This window comes from Lepisosteus oculatus, chromosome 14 (assembly GCF_040954835.1).
Source record: "Lepisosteus oculatus isolate fLepOcu1 chromosome 14, fLepOcu1.hap2, whole genome shotgun sequence".
Classification (NCBI taxonomy): domain Eukaryota; kingdom Metazoa; phylum Chordata; class Actinopteri; order Semionotiformes; family Lepisosteidae; genus Lepisosteus; species Lepisosteus oculatus.
In genome coordinates, this window is record NC_090709.1 from 58,260,641 (window position 1) to 58,279,831 (window position 19,191).

The 19,191-nt window shown below is 43.5% G+C and overlaps 4 non-coding genes across 4 annotated transcripts; 3 read left to right on the forward strand and 1 right to left on the reverse strand.

Annotated features, from left to right (window-relative positions):
* Positions 1-9,019: 9,019 nt before the first annotated feature.
* Positions 9,020-9,091, reverse strand: trnat-cgu (transfer RNA threonine (anticodon CGU)). Its single transcript has one exon. It is a non-coding gene; the product is annotated as a tRNA-Thr (tRNA).
* A 1,696-nt stretch (positions 9,092-10,787) lies between these two features.
* trnaa-cgc (transfer RNA alanine (anticodon CGC)) lies at positions 10,788-10,859 on the forward strand. The gene has a single exon. It is a non-coding gene; the product is annotated as a tRNA-Ala (tRNA).
* A 1,059-nt stretch (positions 10,860-11,918) lies between these two features.
* Positions 11,919-11,991, forward strand: trnak-uuu (transfer RNA lysine (anticodon UUU)). Its single transcript has one exon. It is a non-coding gene; the product is annotated as a tRNA-Lys (tRNA).
* Positions 11,992-18,444: 6,453 nt separating this feature from the next.
* Positions 18,445-18,538, forward strand: trnai-uau (transfer RNA isoleucine (anticodon UAU)). Its single transcript has 2 exons — positions 18,445-18,482; positions 18,503-18,538. It is a non-coding gene; the product is annotated as a tRNA-Ile (tRNA).
* The last annotated feature ends 653 nt before the right edge of the window (positions 18,539-19,191 follow it).

Genomic DNA, 19,191 nt, shown 5'->3' on the forward strand with positions numbered 1-19,191 from the left:
TGGCGTGAGGGGCGCCGGTCTTAACAGCGCTCTCCGGAGCGGGGGTTGAGGTGTTCGAGGGGCGGCCTTCCCCACGCGGTGTCGCCCCATTCCCGTTTCCCTACGCCGATCGAGGAGTGCGAGGTTCGGGTGCCCGGCAGAACCGGGCTCGGTGTCCTCTCTTCCCGCAGCGGTTGCAAATCAGCGTGCGGGGCTGTTCCGCGGGGGTCGCTGCCCGGGCTGGCTCCTCTTCCCCCTCGCTGGATTCCTCCGTCGCCGTCTCGGTCAGCCGGCAGGGCGCACTGCGTCTGCTGGCACTTCCAGTCACCCCGAACACGGCCTCAGCCCATGTAGCAAGGGCCAAGGCCTGCTCCAGCGATGTTGGCGCGGCCAGCTGCACGTGGCGCCGCAGCTCCTCGGGTGAGAGGGCCTTGAGAAAAGCCTGGAGAGCCATCTCCCGCTGCGCCTCCCGGGGGAAAGTTGGGTATCCTCGGCGGGCAAGGAACGCGACATCAGCGGCAACCGGGCCCAGTCGCTCTCCTGGTCGGCGCCGCCGCAGGGCCAGCCTCTCCCGTATCAAGTCCGGCGCCTCCTCTACACCGAAACGCAGCTGGAGAGCCGCCGCCAGCGCCGTGTATTCGCCTCTGTCCTCCTCCGGGACGTCCAGGAGCACCTGGCAGGCCACTCCTTCCATCTCCGCCCGGCTCCAGCCATTCGTCCAGGCCGCGAGCTGGAACTGCGCCTCGGAGATTTCCCACGGCGCTTCCCCATTGTAGCGACCTGGTCGCACCCGCGCTGATGGGTGTGGGAATCGCTGATCGGCTCCGGCAGGGAGAGTATCCTCTATCTGGGGTGCTCGCTGACCAGGAGTAGCGGCCAGTCGCCCCAATTCTACCGGCAGAACCACTATTGAATAGCCATGGTAAGGGCTGTGGCCACCTGTCGCACCCAGGAGTTGCTCAGGCTCCCTATGTGCGCTGCCGATGGGTTCTGTTTCTTCCAGCGTCAGCCGGCGCTTAACAGAATCGGGTAGTGTCTGCCACGAGTTGTCCATTCTGCCCAATGTAGCGTTTGCAGGTTCTTTTCAGAACAAGGACGAGTGGAGACGCGATGAACTAACAAACATTAGCTTTATTCATTTACAACCACACAAAACCAAACACAGGATCTACACACACATGAGGAGACTGACGGAACACGTACACATATTTAGGGTGGTAATTACCTAACAACACACTATACTTTTACAGGACTACACAGGGCACTAGAATTACTAGGACATTATTTACACAGGTAGGGTCAGCCGCTGGTCATCGTGCTGACCCTCAGACTCTCCCCGGCTACCACTCCCAACATGCCCAGCGGTACTACGAGCGCCTAGGGGCGCTTCCTCCTCACCACCAGGCGAGGGCGTTACAATATGGACTCCCAGGGGGCTCCCATACTTCGGATTCTTGCGTTCTTATCAGAACATACTGATACGCAAACATATTCATTACCATATTTCAAAGCATTGGAATAATATGTCGTACAGCAACACAAAAACAGGAAGACAAGTATCACAGCTACTATAATCGGTGTTAGTAACTTAAAGAAAAACATTCCCCCTGGCCCAAACAGTGATTCTAACCAGGAGAGAAATGGGTGAAGCTGTAGAATGAGGCATTAAAGCACATACATAACAAGATGCATTAAATTTCTTTAACTTTACAGTATGATTTATAAGTTTATACCACAAATTACTCATATCCCCCTCATTATCAGTTTCATTCAGCCAGTTTGTATACAAAGAGGCTTCGCATTTAGATTCTTCCTCTTTCTGGGTGGTGACAGGCTTCCACATAAAAAGGAAAAAGGCTGGGCACATCAGTCCCAAGCATGTGATCCCCATCTATCCCTGTGGAGACATCACTCCTGCGCTTTGCTCAGTTCGTTTGTGACCTTTTTACAGTGGGAGGCATGAATTCAGGGCACCCTTTCCGTGACTTTCACAGCAGTCGCAGTGGTCAGCAGCCTTGGTACGGCCCCCTCCACCTGAGTGAACACCACTTCTTTTTCCTGAAGTCTTTCACCAGAAGAGTAATAACTCTTAGAAAAATCTACACATTGTTCCACTGCCTCAGCTGTGCCATTTTGCAGAACAATTGTAGCTGAAGTTGTAAAATTTCTCATTTGCCCGTTCCTGCAAAACATCTTATTATGAACAAACAAATCATAATAATAATGTGCATCTAGGGGAATCACTCCCAAGGGTAACCCCCCCTTAAAACTATATTGTTCTACCCATCAGGTTCTGCCACTAGATAAGAGAACCTTTCCCATGAAATCATTTTTTGACCTTCATGATCCCTTCAGGGCGTACAATTAGCACAGAAGCAGCAGCTTTAGTCCACATGTTTTTCAAGCAGGATATTAACAGTATGATTATAACGAATAATACCAGACACACAAATATGTATTGAACCAGAGACCCTCTCCAGGATCCTAGCACAGACTGTAGCCATGCACCAATGCCCCAATCATCTGGATTATAATTATGATATATATTTTTCTTCATCATAGATGTGCTTTGCTAAGTCATTAATTTGCTAATAATTGTCTAGAATACAAGTACTGTTTAGTCTTTGCTCACCTAAACTGTGATTATAGCGAGGAGCATACAGTTATTTCCATTCTAATACATCTGAGTTACACTCAGACTAAAAGCAGGGCTATTTACCCATGCCAATTAACCTAAATAATCACCTCTACCAAAGGGGATTACTCCCATGAGCATCTTTTATAGCAATACAATCCCAACATGAGCTCTGATTATTATTTGTGGCTGACTGATAAAGTATTGGAACACAACGTTTCGGCCGTGGAGCCTTCTTCAGGTGTGAGAGAGACAGGGCAGTAGGCAAAGGTAAAGTAGCGGGAGAACAAAGGTTGGGAGGGAGGAGGAGTGAGAGGCGGGAGCAGGGGACAGAAAGAGAGGCCAATCAAGAGGTGTGAAGTCAGAATGGGTGCAGAGAGGTGTGAAATGAAACTTCCAATGAATGGAGAAAATTTAAAAGAACAGTAATCTGTCGTTAAGGGAAGGGAGAATGTGTGATCCTAACTGCAGAATAATTTTAGTTTCGGTGGTCTTTCTGATGTATGAGTTCGGAAAACCGTCTTTGAGAACACAGACGGAGAGATTAGTGTGGTCGTGGCCGTCAGAGGTGAAATGAGAAACAATGGGCTTGGAGAGATCTTTAATCTTCACAGCCCTGACGTGTTCTCTGAAGCGGTCTCCGAGTCTCCTTCCTGTTTCTCCAATGTAGATGGCTGGGCATTTACTGCAAGAGATACAGTAAATAAGGTTGCTGGAGGTACAAGATGCTGTCTGGGTGATCCGGAATTGTCCTGAGGGGCCTTGAATGAGTGTGGTGGTGGCTGTGTACTTGCAGGTGATACAGCGAGCTCTGTTGCAAGGGAAAGTGCCTGGTGTGGATGGTTGTTGAGGGCGGTCAAGGGAGCTGTGAACAAGGAGGTTACGCAGATTAGGTGGTCGGCGATATGAGATGATAGGGCGATCAGAAAAGAGGGCCCCAATGGAGGGATCATCCTGTAGGATGGAAAAATTCTGGTTAATGGTCCTGGGGATAGGAAGTGTGTTAGGGTGGTAAGGAAGCACCAAGGGAATGCGGTTGTTACGGCGGGAGTTCCTGATCGGGTTGATGGTCCGGGGGGTGTTTTTGGCTCGGGCAAGGGCCCTGTCAATCACACTGCTGGGATATCCTCTGTTGATAAAAAATGAGTACATTTCGAGGGCTTGGTTCTCGAAGTCGATGTCGTCGCTGCATAGTCTTCGTAACCTAAGGAACTGTGAAAAAGGAAGAGAGTTTTTAGTGTGGTTGGGGTGAAATGAGCTGTACAGGAGGTAGCTGTGTGAATCCGTGGGTTTGTAATAAACTGAAGTGGAAAGTCGGGGGTAGTTGATAGACAAGTGGATGTCTAGAAACAGAAGAGTGGTGGAAGATATGTGAACTGTATATTTGAGGGCCGGGTGGAAGTTGGTGAAATGTTGCAGGAAGAACTCGAGCTGATCGTTGGAGCATGTGGCGGCACCGACGCAATCATCAATATATCGTTTGTAGAGGTCAGGGACATAGCCAGTGTAGGAGGCGAAGAAGCGTTCTTCTACCCAGCCGACAAAAATGTTTGCATAGCTGGGTCCCATTCTGGTGCCCATGGCAACTCCACTGACCTGTTGGTAAAAAAGATTATTGAAAGAGAATGCGTTCAGTGTGAGGACCAATTCTGCAAGGCGTACCAGGGTGTGGGTGGGTGGATCAAGCACTGTGCGTTTGTCCAGCGTGTGCTTGAGTGCTTTAAGGCCGTCATTATGGGGAATGACGGTGTACAGAGATGTGATGTCCATGGTAAAAATGTGGCATTCGGTACCCTGAAATTGGAAATCATTGAAAAGTTGGAGCGCGTGGTTGGTGTCTTTGATGTATGAGGGAAGATCTTCAACCAGCGGTCTCATGAGGCTGTCGAGAAAGGCTGAGATGTAAGTAGTTGGACAGTTACATGCTGATACGATGGGGCGTCCAGGGGTGTCCGGTTTGTGGATTTTGGGGAGGAGGTAAAATTGAGATACCTGTGGATGTTCCATGATGAGCCGGTTCGCCTCCTGGGGGAGCTCGTTACTGCTGATAAGAAGGGAAATGGTGGATACCACTTCCTTTTGGTAGTCAGTGGTAGGGTCCTGTTGGAGAGGGAGGTAGGCAGAAGTGTCAGTTAGTTGTCTAGAGGCTTCAAAGATATATAGATCCTTACGCCACACCACAACAGCACCTCCTTTGTCCGCTGGTTTGATGACGATATCATCCCTGTTGCGGAGAGACTGGAGCGCCTGATTTTCTCCTTGGGTGAGGTTAGACCTATGTTTACTGGGTATAGAGAGTGCCATGGGAGCTTGATTAGTGCATTGGTTGATGAAATAATCAACTGGTGGAAAACGGCCAGAGGAGGGAGTCCATTTGGGATTAATGTTGTTAATGACATCAATAACCGGGTTGTCATCAGCTGCCTGTGAAGAGGAATTGTCGGCAAAATGTGCTCTGAGACGGATCCTGCGGTAAAAGCGGTTAAGGTCGACATTGGTCTGGGGGATGTCCAGCTTCCTGGGAACTGGTACAAAACTCAGCCCTTTGCTGAGGAGGGATCGCTCATCCTGTGAAAGGGAAAGGTCAGAAGGTATGGTGACAACAAGGTTAGGGTTGGTGAGGGTGTCCTGGGTGTTGATGGTTTTCTTCTGTAGAAGATGACTGAGTTTTTTGTCCTTCTCTGTAGTGAGAAACTGGTAGAGTTTAGAGTTGAGAGATCTAATGAGGTTAGTTATGAAGGGAAGATGATGTGGAGCTGTCAGCCGTAGAAATTCCTTAGCCTCTTTGATGTTGTTATCGGAAAGGATAATCTGTTTTACTTCTTTTGTCATACTTCTTTTCTAGTTTTTTATGTGGCTTTGACTGTCAGAAATCCTCAGTGAAAAGGTATGCAGATCCTATGCAGATGCAGGAGCAAGTAGTTATTGAGACAGGCGAACAATCCAGAACGTCAGGCAAGATTGTTAGGTGAAAGGTAGATCGAAATACTTGAAGTACAGAGAGAAGCAAACAATTCAAAACAGAAGGTAAGGTCCAAGGTCGAGAGGCAAAAGGGAGTTCAGTAACCAGTAAGCGAGATTCAGAGTAAACGCGAGGTAGAGCTCTCAAAGAGAAGACTCAATACCGAGTAGCGGGAAGCGGGTTTGAATGGTTAAAACAATGCTGCTTGCCGCACAGTAGAGCATGTACTGGTGGATTAACACATGTTATTATTAACCCGCTGCTGGTACTGGTTAGTTCTTTTGTGAGTTGATCTCCCCGGTCTGGTGGTTGTGACATTGACAGAATGCTGTTTTGTGATTGATGCTATATCAAAATATAGGGTCCCTCAAAAATTAAACACAGAAATAAAAACATTTAATGGACTTGTACATCTGTTGCACTCCTACACTATTAACATCCATTGGGAGTTGAATTTCAATTATGTTTCCACTTCATTCAGATGTGTTCCCTATTTTTCAGATTGTTGGCAATGCCACATGTTAAAGGAGGACAGAGGAGTAGGATGCCAGAACTGTGGTCAAGGGCTGGTGGAGTAGGGAGTGAGATCAAAGAATTTCTGAAGTTTTCTAAGATAGAAAAAAAAAATAGGTGGCATGACAATACAGTATGTGGTCAACACTGTCAAACAGAGTCCTTGGAGAGGATTACTCCAGCAACAGGAAATGGTTATCAGTGATTTGGCATGAAGATAGAAAAAAAGTAAGAATCCAAGTGCTTAGGGTGCAGAAGGAGGTGAGTATTGGTAAGGATTCAAAACCAGATGACAGTACACAATCTATAGTCAATATTTCAAGTCAAAGTGAGGGACATAGTTTGGAAGGCAACACAGAGCTCAGAAGTTCATCAGGAGATACAGAAGATGCATGGGCTGCACACGGCAGCACAGACAGTGGTGACATGTTTGTAGGAGAAAAAATCTGTGTAGAATCAGAAAAAAATCCTGAAGAGCACAGTGAATATTCCCAGGGGGCAAGCTCGTCTGGGACGTCACCTCAGGATAAAAGGGGATTAAGAAAGATTATATCTGTGCCTAAAACTTTCCAAGTATGTCTGAAGGCTGAACAATGGAGAATAATACCACCTTTAAAAGGTACATCTAAACTAAGATGATCATGGACCCATATCTTATATAGAGAGTTCAGGAAGATAAATCCTTGCTGCCCAATAGCCTTCAAATACCAATACATCAGGAAAGAGAACAGCAGAAAAAAAAATCCTTATAATTAAAGCAGTCTGTACTTTCAGTTCCTACCTTCAGTACCTTCAGTTCAGTACTTTCAATTCCTGTAATGTAAAATACACAATGACAACAAGACACAAAAAATGGGCAATGATGACATCACAATTGATGTTGTACGAGTAGGGCAAATACAACACAGTGAAAGGGAAACACAATTTCGACAGGCACGTCAGCCTTATCGTTGAAAGATTGCCCCTGCCCTCACAAAAGGAATCAGCAATGTGTACTACAGGCAGCTGAGCAGAACTCCGCTTGCTGAAATTGCAGCAGGCAATTTATCTAAGGCTCACAAGCAAGTATTAAACACTTCAGCATTAACTATTCGAATACCACATTTTGTCAAAACACTGCCGCTTCTTAAGCTAATAAGTAACGGTTTTTGAGCACGCATTGTGTTGTTAATGCTTATATTAAAAAAGCATAAATTCACATAATGGAATTTGGACTGAACAAAGTAGTCCAGCCCCTTTACAACATTACATACCCACTGATTAAAGCTTAAAACTACAGCAGCAGGAGTAACAATAATGGCAACAACATGTTTGGAGTTCGGCATTTCATTTATTCTGCGGAAACATCGTATGGGAATGAACTGCCTGAGATAAAAGAGTAATTGCGGCTTCAGATCGTTTTACAGAGCATTGCGTTGTTCTGTTCATGCTGACTACACGCTTTAAATTTGTCGTTTACTGCAAGCGTTGCTTTTCCAGGTTTTTCTGAAATTCCTCGCATTTGAGCCAGCACTAAAATATTTCATTCCCGTCGCTGAATACATCGTGGAAACGGTATTTGCAACGGAATGCTGTCACACATGAAACCTCTTTGTTATTCGGTTCTGAAGTTTGAAAATGAAAATAAAACGGGGGTCACTTCATAGGCTTGAAAGAAGTCCAAGCAGCATAAAAACCCGCGAATTCTCAAAAATTGCATTGTGCTGCACCTTTCTTCTGCTGCTGTTATAAATCAGCCTTAAACATTTGAATGCATACCTTACTGCTGCTAATCACATTCACGTGTTTACGAAGCTTTTTTCTGTCCGTTATGTTTTTGCATAGCAGTTTCTCCGTTTTCCTCGTATTGTGATTGTCAGCGAGCACAACAAGACTGAAACAGTGTAAAGGCAGGTAAAAAAGACAGGGTAAAACGCCTGATTGTCGGGAGTGGGATTTGAACCCATGCCTCTATTTGGAGAGCGAAACACAAAGCTTATAAGACACGAAGTTGTGAATTTGCTGTTTTAAACTGCTCGACTATCCTGAAAAATGTGTGCTGATTGCACCAGTCACATGCAATTTTCCACAACTTTAGGACGATTGATACGACTGGACTAACACAATTTGTGGCGTTCAGCATGACATGGAAAACGGTAGCGGAGCATTCGGGTCCGGACTACAAGACTCAGAAACAGTTTTTACCCCCGCACTATCAAACTATTAAACTCCCAGCCTCTCTCACTCTCTCCTCACCTCTCACCTATGATCTGAACCTCACAGTGCCTTCTTTCTTACCAAAAACCCAAACACACATTGAAAATCTACCTCTACCATACATGTCAAAAGCTCACTCCCCATCATTTCTATCCCTTTATTTCATTCTTTTGATGCATGTTTTTGCACATAACCTGTTACCTTTTTGTTGTTTTGCACACTGCCTGTTGTTTTTTGCACATTGGCTGTTGTCTTTCTTTTGTTATACAATTGTATTGTTGTTGTGTTTTTTTCTTTGTACTACTTATGTCCGAGAGCTAGCTAAATAGCATTTCGTTATACCATATACCTGTGTATGAGTATAATGACAATAAACTTGGACTTGAACTTGAATTTGACGTAGTCTTGCAGGCAGTATATTATTTTATCGTTTACTCGTTTAAAAAAACATGGTCTTCTTGTTCCTAAGTCAGATTTTTAGTGCTTTCGAACGTTACTTCCAACCTGGACTGACAGCTCACCCGATCTGTTTGTGATGAGACCATGGAGTCGGGGGCTGTACCAAGCGCACGTTCCTTCCCAATGCTGAGGCGATCATTCGGAAGATGGGTGTGAAGAGAGACAAGCTTTGTTGACTAAAAATCAAGGCAGGATATGCACTAATCACTGGCAACAGTCATGTTTTCGTACGATTGAGACTCCCACATTGCTAGTTTTTTTGAAGACTTTGAAACAGGCACAGGTGGGGTTTGAAACCACAGCCTTCGGTTTACGAGACCGACACCTTACCACTTGGCCACGGCACCTTCAAGCAAAGCTAGGAATAATGTTGTTCAAATTATTTTTTTTCTGAATCTGGTTTACATCGCCTGGAGGTAGCAACAACAATAAAAGGGATACTTAACAAGGAGATACGCTGTAGCAGTGTGACTCCAACAGATGCTCCTGAAGAGGCTCAAGGTGTAAGCCAGCTCCTTAGAGCGCTCGGCCGTGTTACTTTCAACAGCGGCTCTTCAGCTCTTGTTTGACCTAGTGGTTTTATAACGTGTGGAAACGACCGCAGCTTCGTTTTCTGAGATGCTTTCTCTCACGTGGTGAAATCTCGACCTTTTTGGCATCTCTGGCTTTTGTTCTTCTGTAGAGCAGGCTTTCACACCTCTGCTTATAGTGCCCTTGAAGTCATTTTATTTTTACAGGAAGACGCATTCCCTAACGATCTCTCCTGTTTTAGAAATGTTTCATAAGGCGTGTTTGATTCAACGGACAAACAGTATACTAATTGTACAATGCAGATCTATGCGGCATTCGTACTGTCTTTGACTGGGATTCTGAAATACTTCTTGAAAAGGTATTCAGATTTTCTTGAACCTATAATAAAAACACAGACCTGAAACTCCCTAGCTTCCAATCTCTGATGTTGCTGTCCTTAAACTCGGACGTGATGTTCTGCAGACGTGCAGTGTGCCTTTACTCTCGTTGTTTTCAAAACGACCTCCGTTGTCGGGCGCAGTTAAAGTGGAACTGGCCTGACTGCACAGGAAAGTACGGAATGATAAAATGTTTCTACGGCTCAAAATGTCCCCTTAGACCCTCGGCATGTCTCTGCTAGGAACGGGCAGGTAGAGAGGTTTAACAGATGCTCATGATGTTTCACACGGGGTGTTACCTGTTGTAGTGTTTCAAAAGATGTGTTAGCGAACCGCAGATTATCTTGAAAAGATTTGGGTTTGCACTGGCTGGGATTCAAACCTGACTCAATTATTTGGAAGGCGCCTGTACCACCAACGCACTTCCAAGAAGCACCTGCAAATTATCACAATCCTCTCTCTCACCTACAAAGTTATGGAGACACAGACATCCAATGAAAGCTCAAGGCTCCACTCAAGGGTTTATTCACTCAAGGCTCCACTCTTTTGTTGTGATGTCATTTTAATAATATTAGCTTTGACAAGGTGTCATTTTTGCCTCTTAAAGTTAAAGTCTGCTCCTTTCTTCCTGGTATAGAAAGAAGTAAAAGTAAATTATTCAGCTCTACCGCCTGTGTGCATTGACAAGACATCTCAAAAGGACATATTAAATAAGAACACGATCCTTCCTGTTACCATTCCTGTGGTTGGGGCGTTGTTTCACCCTTTTACGTTAAATCATCAGTACTGCTGTTTTTCTATGCATAGTTTAATCAAGAGCACTTAAAAGATGCAAATAGCTTTCAAATAAATAGAACTGAAAGACAGTCGAGTAAGGAGGTAGAAAAAAAGCACTCCCCCGTCTGGGAATCAACCACCGTCGCCCATGTAACTGGATACAAAAATAACAGATTAATTTGTGCCCAGTCTCTTTAAGCTTCGATGCGATTATTTTTCCTTCCTTATTTCTTCATTCCTATGAATTTACTTTGTAGTAGAAGAAACGCGAAAGTGGGAAACTGCAGGCATTCTTCGTGAGTGGTGTGATCAGTGAGCATTTGCACATCTCTAAGTCTGTTCCATAGCCTTTTACATCGGGGATGTAGCTCAGTGGTAGAGCGCATGCTTCGCATGTATGAGGTCCCGGGTTCAATCCCTGGCATCTCCAGGTGCTTTATATTACAGTACTCGCAATCTTCTGTTGAGTGAGAACTCTTTGCTCGTGTTCAGAGAGCCAGGTTTACACAATTAAATGCAGGCACACTCGACGTGCTACAGAGTTGCGCTGCTGTTTTAAATGTACCTCATTTAGTTCTGTTAAATCCTAAATTATTTGAACTAATTTAGTTAAGGAAAATGCAAAAGAGCATGACAAGTATTGATCGTATAAAATATCCATGGCACAACTCGAGAAAGTACTGATTACAAGAGATTCAAGAAACACAACCGTCCGCACCTGGGTTTGGATCCTGAACGCTAGAGTTAAAAGAACATAAGCGACGTTTATGACCTATAAACTTTCTAAATTGTCTTATAGTTTATGAAATAAAACAATTTCTTAATAATTACTTACTGATGATAGACGATTTATTAAATTTTAACAAAATCACAATTACAAACTTTTTCGGTTAAACTGTTATTCACATACTCTAACGTAAATAAACGTTAGTGTCTTCCGGTGTGTGAGCCAATTTCTCCCAAAAATATTCGTTAGTCTGTCGGGAGGCTGTGCAGGGTGTGAAGAAATAGAATTTCTAAAAGACAGGCTCCCTAAGCTTAACATCAAGGCAGAAAAAAATGCTGTTTTCTCTACAGAAATGCTCTTTACATTTCAGCACTGTTGCAACTCCCTTTATAAAGGGTGTGCACACGTATACAACCAAGGCATTGAAAGATTTTTTTTTAATTATTGTTCCAAAAAATGTTCCATTTGTTTTCTTTTTAATGTTGTTGATTAAAAGATTTTATTGAATGAGAAAAAAATCTGAATGTGAAAAAAGGTCCAAATGCTATTGAAAAAAATCAGTAATGTGAGGAAAGATGGATTGTGGGAGCCCCTTAACTACCCATGTCATGCTGTATTTCTCACTCATTCTACTGGGAGTGGTGCCGTCGCTTCATGATAAAGTCTGTCAGTGGTCATTCCAGACGCGTCAGGTATGACTGCTCTTCGGAACAAGAGACACGTGACTTGCGAGGATACCGACAGTGTCGATTTTCTTTCAGAGCCCGGATAGCTCAGTCGGTAGAGCATCAGACTTTTAATCTGAGGGCCCAGGGTTCAAGTCCCTGTTCGGGCGGATGTGCTGTTCTTAAATCTATTGTGAATGTCATTCTAAATAGTCTTTTATCTTTCACTGTTCTAGCTGTACTGTGGTTATTTTAAATGTCCATTACTTGTATTTACAGTAGTGTATTTAGTGTTTCATTTCACAAACCGAAAATGTTCAAGTAGATCTTGTCACTCTACTCCACGTAATCATCTAAATTAAATCACAGTAGAGTACAGAACACGCAGTGAGGAGCTCACACAGTGAGTACTCTTGAATACGACAAGAGGAAAGGCACACTGCAACTCTGCAGAGTTTACAGTGACAGCAGAGGTTGGAAGCGACGTAGTTTTTTAATACTCGCTCGCTGAAGATCTCTTAAGAAACCTCGGTGGAGATTTAACGGGTGTCTAATAATCACGTTCAAAAAGATGACGATACGTTTTTTTTTTAACTAGGTAGCCTTAATGGCAACACGGTGTGAGTAGATCCTAAAGCAGCTGCAGAGTACCCGTAATGGCAACACAGTGCTTTGAGTTCGGCTTTTCTTATTTCTTCTGCAGAACCAGTGGAATCGGAATATACTGATCCGCATAAGAAGCGCTTTCGGTTTCTGATCATTTTTATTGAGCGCTGCTCTTAGTACCACAGGCAAGATGGCTGGTGGTCTAAGGCGTTGCGTTCAGGTCGCAGTTAACCCTGGAGACGTTTGTTAAAATCTCACTTCTAATAAAGAGGTCTTTCTCGTTAGAGTAGAAACAATAGAAGCCTTAAGCGGGGAAAAAATCACAACATCTCGCATTTCACGTGTTTTATGTTAACTGTCTCAGTAGTTGCCTCGGTGATTGATGGCTCTTCTCCCTCGCAGGGTGACGGCAAACGTCTTCAGAGAGGGAGTCTCCCACGCACGGCTTTTCTTTATCAAGAGCTGAGACAACAGAAACAGACTTCCAACTGACATGAATTACTTCTTGAGCGTTTATGACTGTCTTTAAAAGCTGAGATCAGGTGAAAAAGTCTTTGGAAATGAGGCAATGACTGCTGACAGTAAACAGAGCTGACGCTCAGCTGCAGACAAGCGCTCCTCGTTAGCATAGTGCTGAGTACCCCGCTTGTTGCGCGGGAGACTGGGGTACGTTTCTGTGACAGGGCGCTGGTTTAATTTTTTAACAACCTGACTTCACTTAAAAAAGTATGTACTGTGTACTACGTTTCGGACTAGATAGTGCAGTAGAATATGGAGATCATCTCCAGCTTTGAGCTCAACTGCAACAAGAAGTCATGCTAAATGTAGTATAGTGAGTAGACATCGCCAGACAACAGAACGAGAGAGTAGAAGGCAGGAATATATGGTGTAAGGGCGTGATCTGTGTAGTTAATAAAATAGTTAAAATAATATAAAAACGTCTCTTTATTAAGATACACAACATTGAAGGCGACGAGAGATGAGTGCTTGACGGACTCAAAGCGAGTGCAGTGCAGATTTTAGTTCTCTTGCTGTTAGAAACGAACTTCTGAATTTTCGGACTTTTCGTTTAGCTTGCGCCATGGAAGATATGGCAGCCGCGCCGAGAAGCTTTGCTTATGCCCAGCTTTTTCCACCGCTTCTACTGAACCTCGGAGCCCCGGATTTGTATACGGAATACAAGATATGGATGGAGTCGTACAGATTTTTTTTTTAAATAGCCAGTGGATCTACAGAAGCTCAGGATGCCGTGAGACGTGCTACATTACTGCACTGTATCAGGGCTCCCGTGCAGCGGATTTTCGCCAACCTCCCTGGAGAAAAAGACTGTAGCTGCCTTAGACGCTTCCTTTACACCGCGGAGAAATGTGGTTTTGGAACGGCATGAATTTAGGCAGAGAACTTAGTCTCAGGACGAATCTGTTGATGCTTTTGTGACTGCACTAAGAGAACTGGCTAAATCTTGTGACTTTGGAGTATTGGAAACTGACATGTTAAGAGATCAACTTGTGGAAAAATGTGCACATAAGAGACTATAAATTGCTGCAGGAGGAAGGGCTGACTTTAAAAAGAGCTCTTACAGTCGCTAGAATTCATGAAGCAGCTCAAGCAGAATCAAGAATGCTTTCTGACCACAGTGACAAAGTGACACTGAACGGGGCGCTCGCTCAAACTTTACAAACAAAAGCCGAGCAGCAGGACGCAGTCATGCTAGAGATATAGAAGAACAGAGGACGGCTGACATTACATGTTACAGGTGCGGACTAACAATGCACAAAGCAGATGAATGCGGAGCGTGAACAGCAAAATGTCTACACTGCAAGAAAACAGGACATTGTGGACATGTCTGCAGAACATCACGTCCGAGTTTAAGGACAAGTATCCCTTTTATTGTTGTTGCTGCCTCCGGTTTACATTTGGCGATGTAAACCAGATTCAGAAAAAAATAATTTGAACAACCTTATTCCCCTGCTTACTTGAAGGGCGCGGTGGCCAAGTGGTAAGGCGTCGGTTCAAACCCCACCCGTGCCTGTTTCATTTGTCACCGCTTTCCTTTAGTTTCAAAGTCTTAAAAAAACTCGCAATGTAGGGATCTCAATAGTAAGAGAGCATAACTGTCGCCAGTGATTAGTATTCTTGCATATCCTGCCTTGTTTTTTAGTCGACAAAGCTTGTTTCTCTTCACACCCATCTTCCGAATGATCGCCTCAGCATTGGGAAGGAACGTGCGCTTGGTACAGCCCCCGACTCCATGGTCTGATCACAAACAGATCGGGTGAGCTGTCAGTCCAGGTTGGAAGTAACGTTCGAAAGCACTAAAAATCTGACTTTGGAACGAGAAGACCGTGTTTTTTTAAACGAGTAAACGATAAAATAATATACTGCCTGCAAGACTATGTCAAGTTCAAGTTCAAGTTTAAAGTTCAAGTTTATTGTCATTATACTCATACACAGGTATATGGTATAACGAAATGCTATTTAGCTAGCTCTCGGACATAAGTAGTACAAAGAAAAAAACACAACAACAATACAATTGCATAACAAAAGAAAGACAGAGACAACAGCCGATGTGCAAAAAACAACAACAGGTAGTGTGCAAAACAACAAAAAGGTAACAGGTTATGTGCAAAAACACGCATCAAAAGAATGAAATAAAGGGATAGAAATGATGGGGAGTGAGCTTTTGACATGTATGGTAGAGGTAGATTTTCAATGTGTGTTTGGGTTTTTGGTAAGAAAGAAGGCACTGTGAGGTTCAGATCATAGGTGAGAGGTGAGGAGTGAGCGAGAGAGGCTGGGAGTTTAATAGTTTGATAGTGCGGGGGTAAAAACTGTTTCTGAGTCTAGTAGTCCGGACCCGAATGCTCCGGTACCGTTTTCCATGTCATACTAAACGCCACAAATTGTGTTAGTCCAGTCGTATAAATCGTCCTAAAATTACGGAAAATCGGATGCGACTGGTGCAGTCAGCACCTATTTCTTCAGGATAGTCGAGCGGTTTAAAACAGCAAATTCACAACTTCGTGTCTTTTAAGCTTTGTGTTTCGCTCTCCAAATAGAGGTACGGGTTCAAATCCCACTCCCGACAATCAGGCGTTTTACCCTGTCTTTTTTACCTGCCTTTACACTGTTTCAGTCTTGTTGTGCTCGCTGACAATCACAGTACGAGGAAAACGGAGAAACTGCTTAGCAAAAACATAACGGACAGAAAAAAGCTTCGTAAACACGTGAATGTGATTAGCAGCAGTAAGGTATGCATTCAAATGTTTAAGGCTGATTTATAACAGCAGCAGAAGAAAGGTGCAGCCTTTGTGAGAATTCGCGGGTTTTTATGCTGCTTGGACTTCTTTCAAGCCTATGAAGTGACCCCCGTTTTATTTTCATTTTCAAACTTCAGAACCGAATAACAAAGAGGTTTCATGAGTGACAGCATTCCGTTGCAAATACCGTTTCCACGATGTATTCAGCGACGGGAATGAAATATTTTAGTGCTGGCTCAAATGCGAGGAATTTCAGAAAAACCTGGAAAAGCAACGCTTGCAGTAAATGACAAATGTAATGCGTGTAGTCAGCATGAACAGAACAACGCAATGCTCTGTAAAAACGATCTGAAGCCGCAATTACTCTTTTATCTCGGGCAGTTCATTCCGATACGTTTCCGCAGAATAAATGAATGTTGTTGCCATTATTGTTACTCCTGCTGCTGTAGTTTTAAGCTTTAATCAGTGGGTATGTAATGTTGTAAAAGGGCTGGACTACTTTGTTCAGTCCAAATTCCACTATATGAATTTATGCTTTTTTAATATAAGCATTAACAATACAATGCGTGCTCAAAAACCGTTACTTATTAGCTTACAAAACGGCAGTGTTTTGACAAAGTGTGGTATTCGAACAGTAAATGCTGAAGTGTTTAATACTTGCTTGTGAGCAGATCTCCCTCGATTTAGACAAACTCTTGTTCGGCTGACGATTTCAGATCAAAATCTGAATCAAGTGGAAAGAAAGCTGAATTACGGTGGGTACTGGGTATCACTGTTACGCCATCAGGTCATGCTAGGAGGATTGGGGGGATGAAATTGACACAGAGGGACCCAATGTAGGGGCTGAACCCACAGTTCTGAGATTAAGAGATTCTTGCTCTATGGACTGCGCCTATATAACTCTTGTGCTCCAGCAGTAATGTTTCTGGGTGTGGATGAACATGACATTATAGACTGACAGCAGGAACACGTGGCCCACAGGCAGTGACAGTATCGCTATATTTGGCTGCAGTATATTGTGTTGAGAGCAGCAATAACTTTCCTGCAGAGATGGGAGTGCCTTTAATACAGCTCTTTCAATCGGACAGAGTAACAGGAACTGACCTAAAGTTTCGGCTGTGGATCTATCTCCACATGGGGGAAAGAGACAGTAAAATTGCGATGAAGAAACAGAAAGATTTGTACTCGCTGCAAAGTAGGAAAGAGGTGGTCAGACACATGAAACAGCTTGGTGATAAGTTGCAGCGACAGTTTTATGTTATTTAGTACATGGATTTCTCTTCATGTTCCTTAAGATGTGTAATTTGTATGTTGGTTGTATGAGAACAGTTTCTCCTAAAGTCCTGTCAATTGACAGTGGAGAGCTAGCTGGTGCACATCTTCAAGAAGACTCTCTTTAAGGCGATTACAAGTTTCTCGAACAAATCTGTGTCATATTTTTAAAATAGTTTAGCTAATGAGCAACGAGAGTACAAATAAATTCTCCCACCCTCCATTTGAAGATAAAACTCCATGTGCGAGTCAAAGTTTCCTTGAAGCTACTGATGTTCGTCATTATTGGACATTCCCGATGATATTGACTAAGAAGCTCAATTTTTACGTGTTGTAGTTCAACATGTGCAAAACATTCGTATCCCCTGCAAATATCGGCAAGGTCAGTGATATTCTCAACAATTTGTGCCATTGCAATTCGTGCGATTGGTGCCATACTTTTTCGAAATGTATACTGACATGCCAGGATCAGAGGGTCATATTTAAAAAATTGGTGCATTAAAATTTCTTGTACTTCAGGATTTTGATAGACTGTTACATTGTCTTTCACACGTCGGTGTTAGAACTGTGAGACATTTTCATAATCGGGGGGAAGGCCGTAGCAATAAGCAGAAAGTGCAATCACCTTTTCCCAGTGTAAGTCCGTGTTGTGGTGAGTTTTTAAAATTGGTTTGCGATTTTCTGAAATATATTCCATACAAAAATATAATTTGGACAGTCGCTATTTATTTGGATATTCCTTTTCAGTGAAGATGTCTACAGTATTCCAGCCGGATTAGTACTGATCGAAGAGAGCCATCTACAGGCGAAAGGCGACATAACATCACAGCAGCACCATTTAAGGTGGAACGAAAAACACGCATAAGAAGCTGGCGAATAAGAAGCCAACTTAAGCCTCGTAGTAGACCCTTGGAGGCACGCTCAAAATAATCATCTTTCCAAGTTCTTAAGAGTCATATTTAGATCGCTTTACTGCAATTTTATGTGATTGATGGGAGATGTGAAGCCATCGAGCCTGTACTGCACTTTCACATTGAAACTGAAGCCATTTCTCATGCTTTCTCTCAGTTTCGGGGCTGTAATTGAGTGTAAAGGAGGCGACTTGAAATTGAAACGTGTAATCACCTTACAGAGGGTCTTCACGACGGGGTGCGTCAGCTAGTTCTCCATTAATGTCAGTTTACTGGACTTCTGAAGAAACCTATCTACAGCAAAGATACAAACTGCACAGTTTAAGGCACATGAAGAGAAATCTGTTTGCTGATTGACTCAAAAAATGTCGATACAAATAATCTGCCAGGCTGATTTACTTGTCTGACCACCTCCCTCAGTTCCCCTTTGCTGTTAGCACAATTCTTTCAGTTTCTTTTCTTGTATTTTCCTTGCTATTTTAGTGTTCCCCATGTATAGATGGATCCACAACCGAAACCGTTTTCACCCTGTGTTTGTGCAGCGTCAGTCTGTATGAGGAGCATGACTTGCACAGCTCCAGTGGCGCAATCGGTCAGCGTGTGGTACTTATACAGCAGTGCACAGCGGATTTATGCCAAGGTTGTGAGTTCAAGCCTCACCTGGAGCAGTGTCTTTAGCTACTGAGAGCAACTGTCGAGTTTAGATACTGTAAGGTATTTGATGGAGATAAATTAACATCAAACGAACAAGTAAAGATTTATTTCGAGTCACAATCAAAGAAGGCTCCACAGCTGAAACGTTGTGTTTACTTCTATTTTCAGCATGGAATAAACCTATACTTTTCCATTTGCAGCCCACGCATGCTGTGATGCAGCTCCCTACTTAAATTTCTATCAGCTGTGTACCTCCAGTTGACCTGTACACAAATATATGAGAGAGGTCTACTGAGACAAGAGGAGCACTGAAGACTTGATAAAGCTCTCGCATTAGATTCTGTGTTTATGTTGTTCCCCAGATTTGTTTTTAATGTTCTTTTTCTTTTGAAGTTGTTGCGTTTGGTTTTTTTTCTGATTGGTAGCTACAACGGGTCAGTTGCAACAAACTGGCTGCTGAAATTTGTCAGCAGCTCTGTAGCAAACCTGTTCTCAATTGCAACAAACCTAAAATAACAGCTGCTCCCCATTAGATGTTACTAAAGTAGGAGACTAAGCAGACGAAGTGGAACAATAGATTACATTGGAACTGTCCTGAATGTAGTGGAAATAATATCGTCATTAAGTAATGAACAATTGCTTTCCAGACACTACAATTATTCACAAG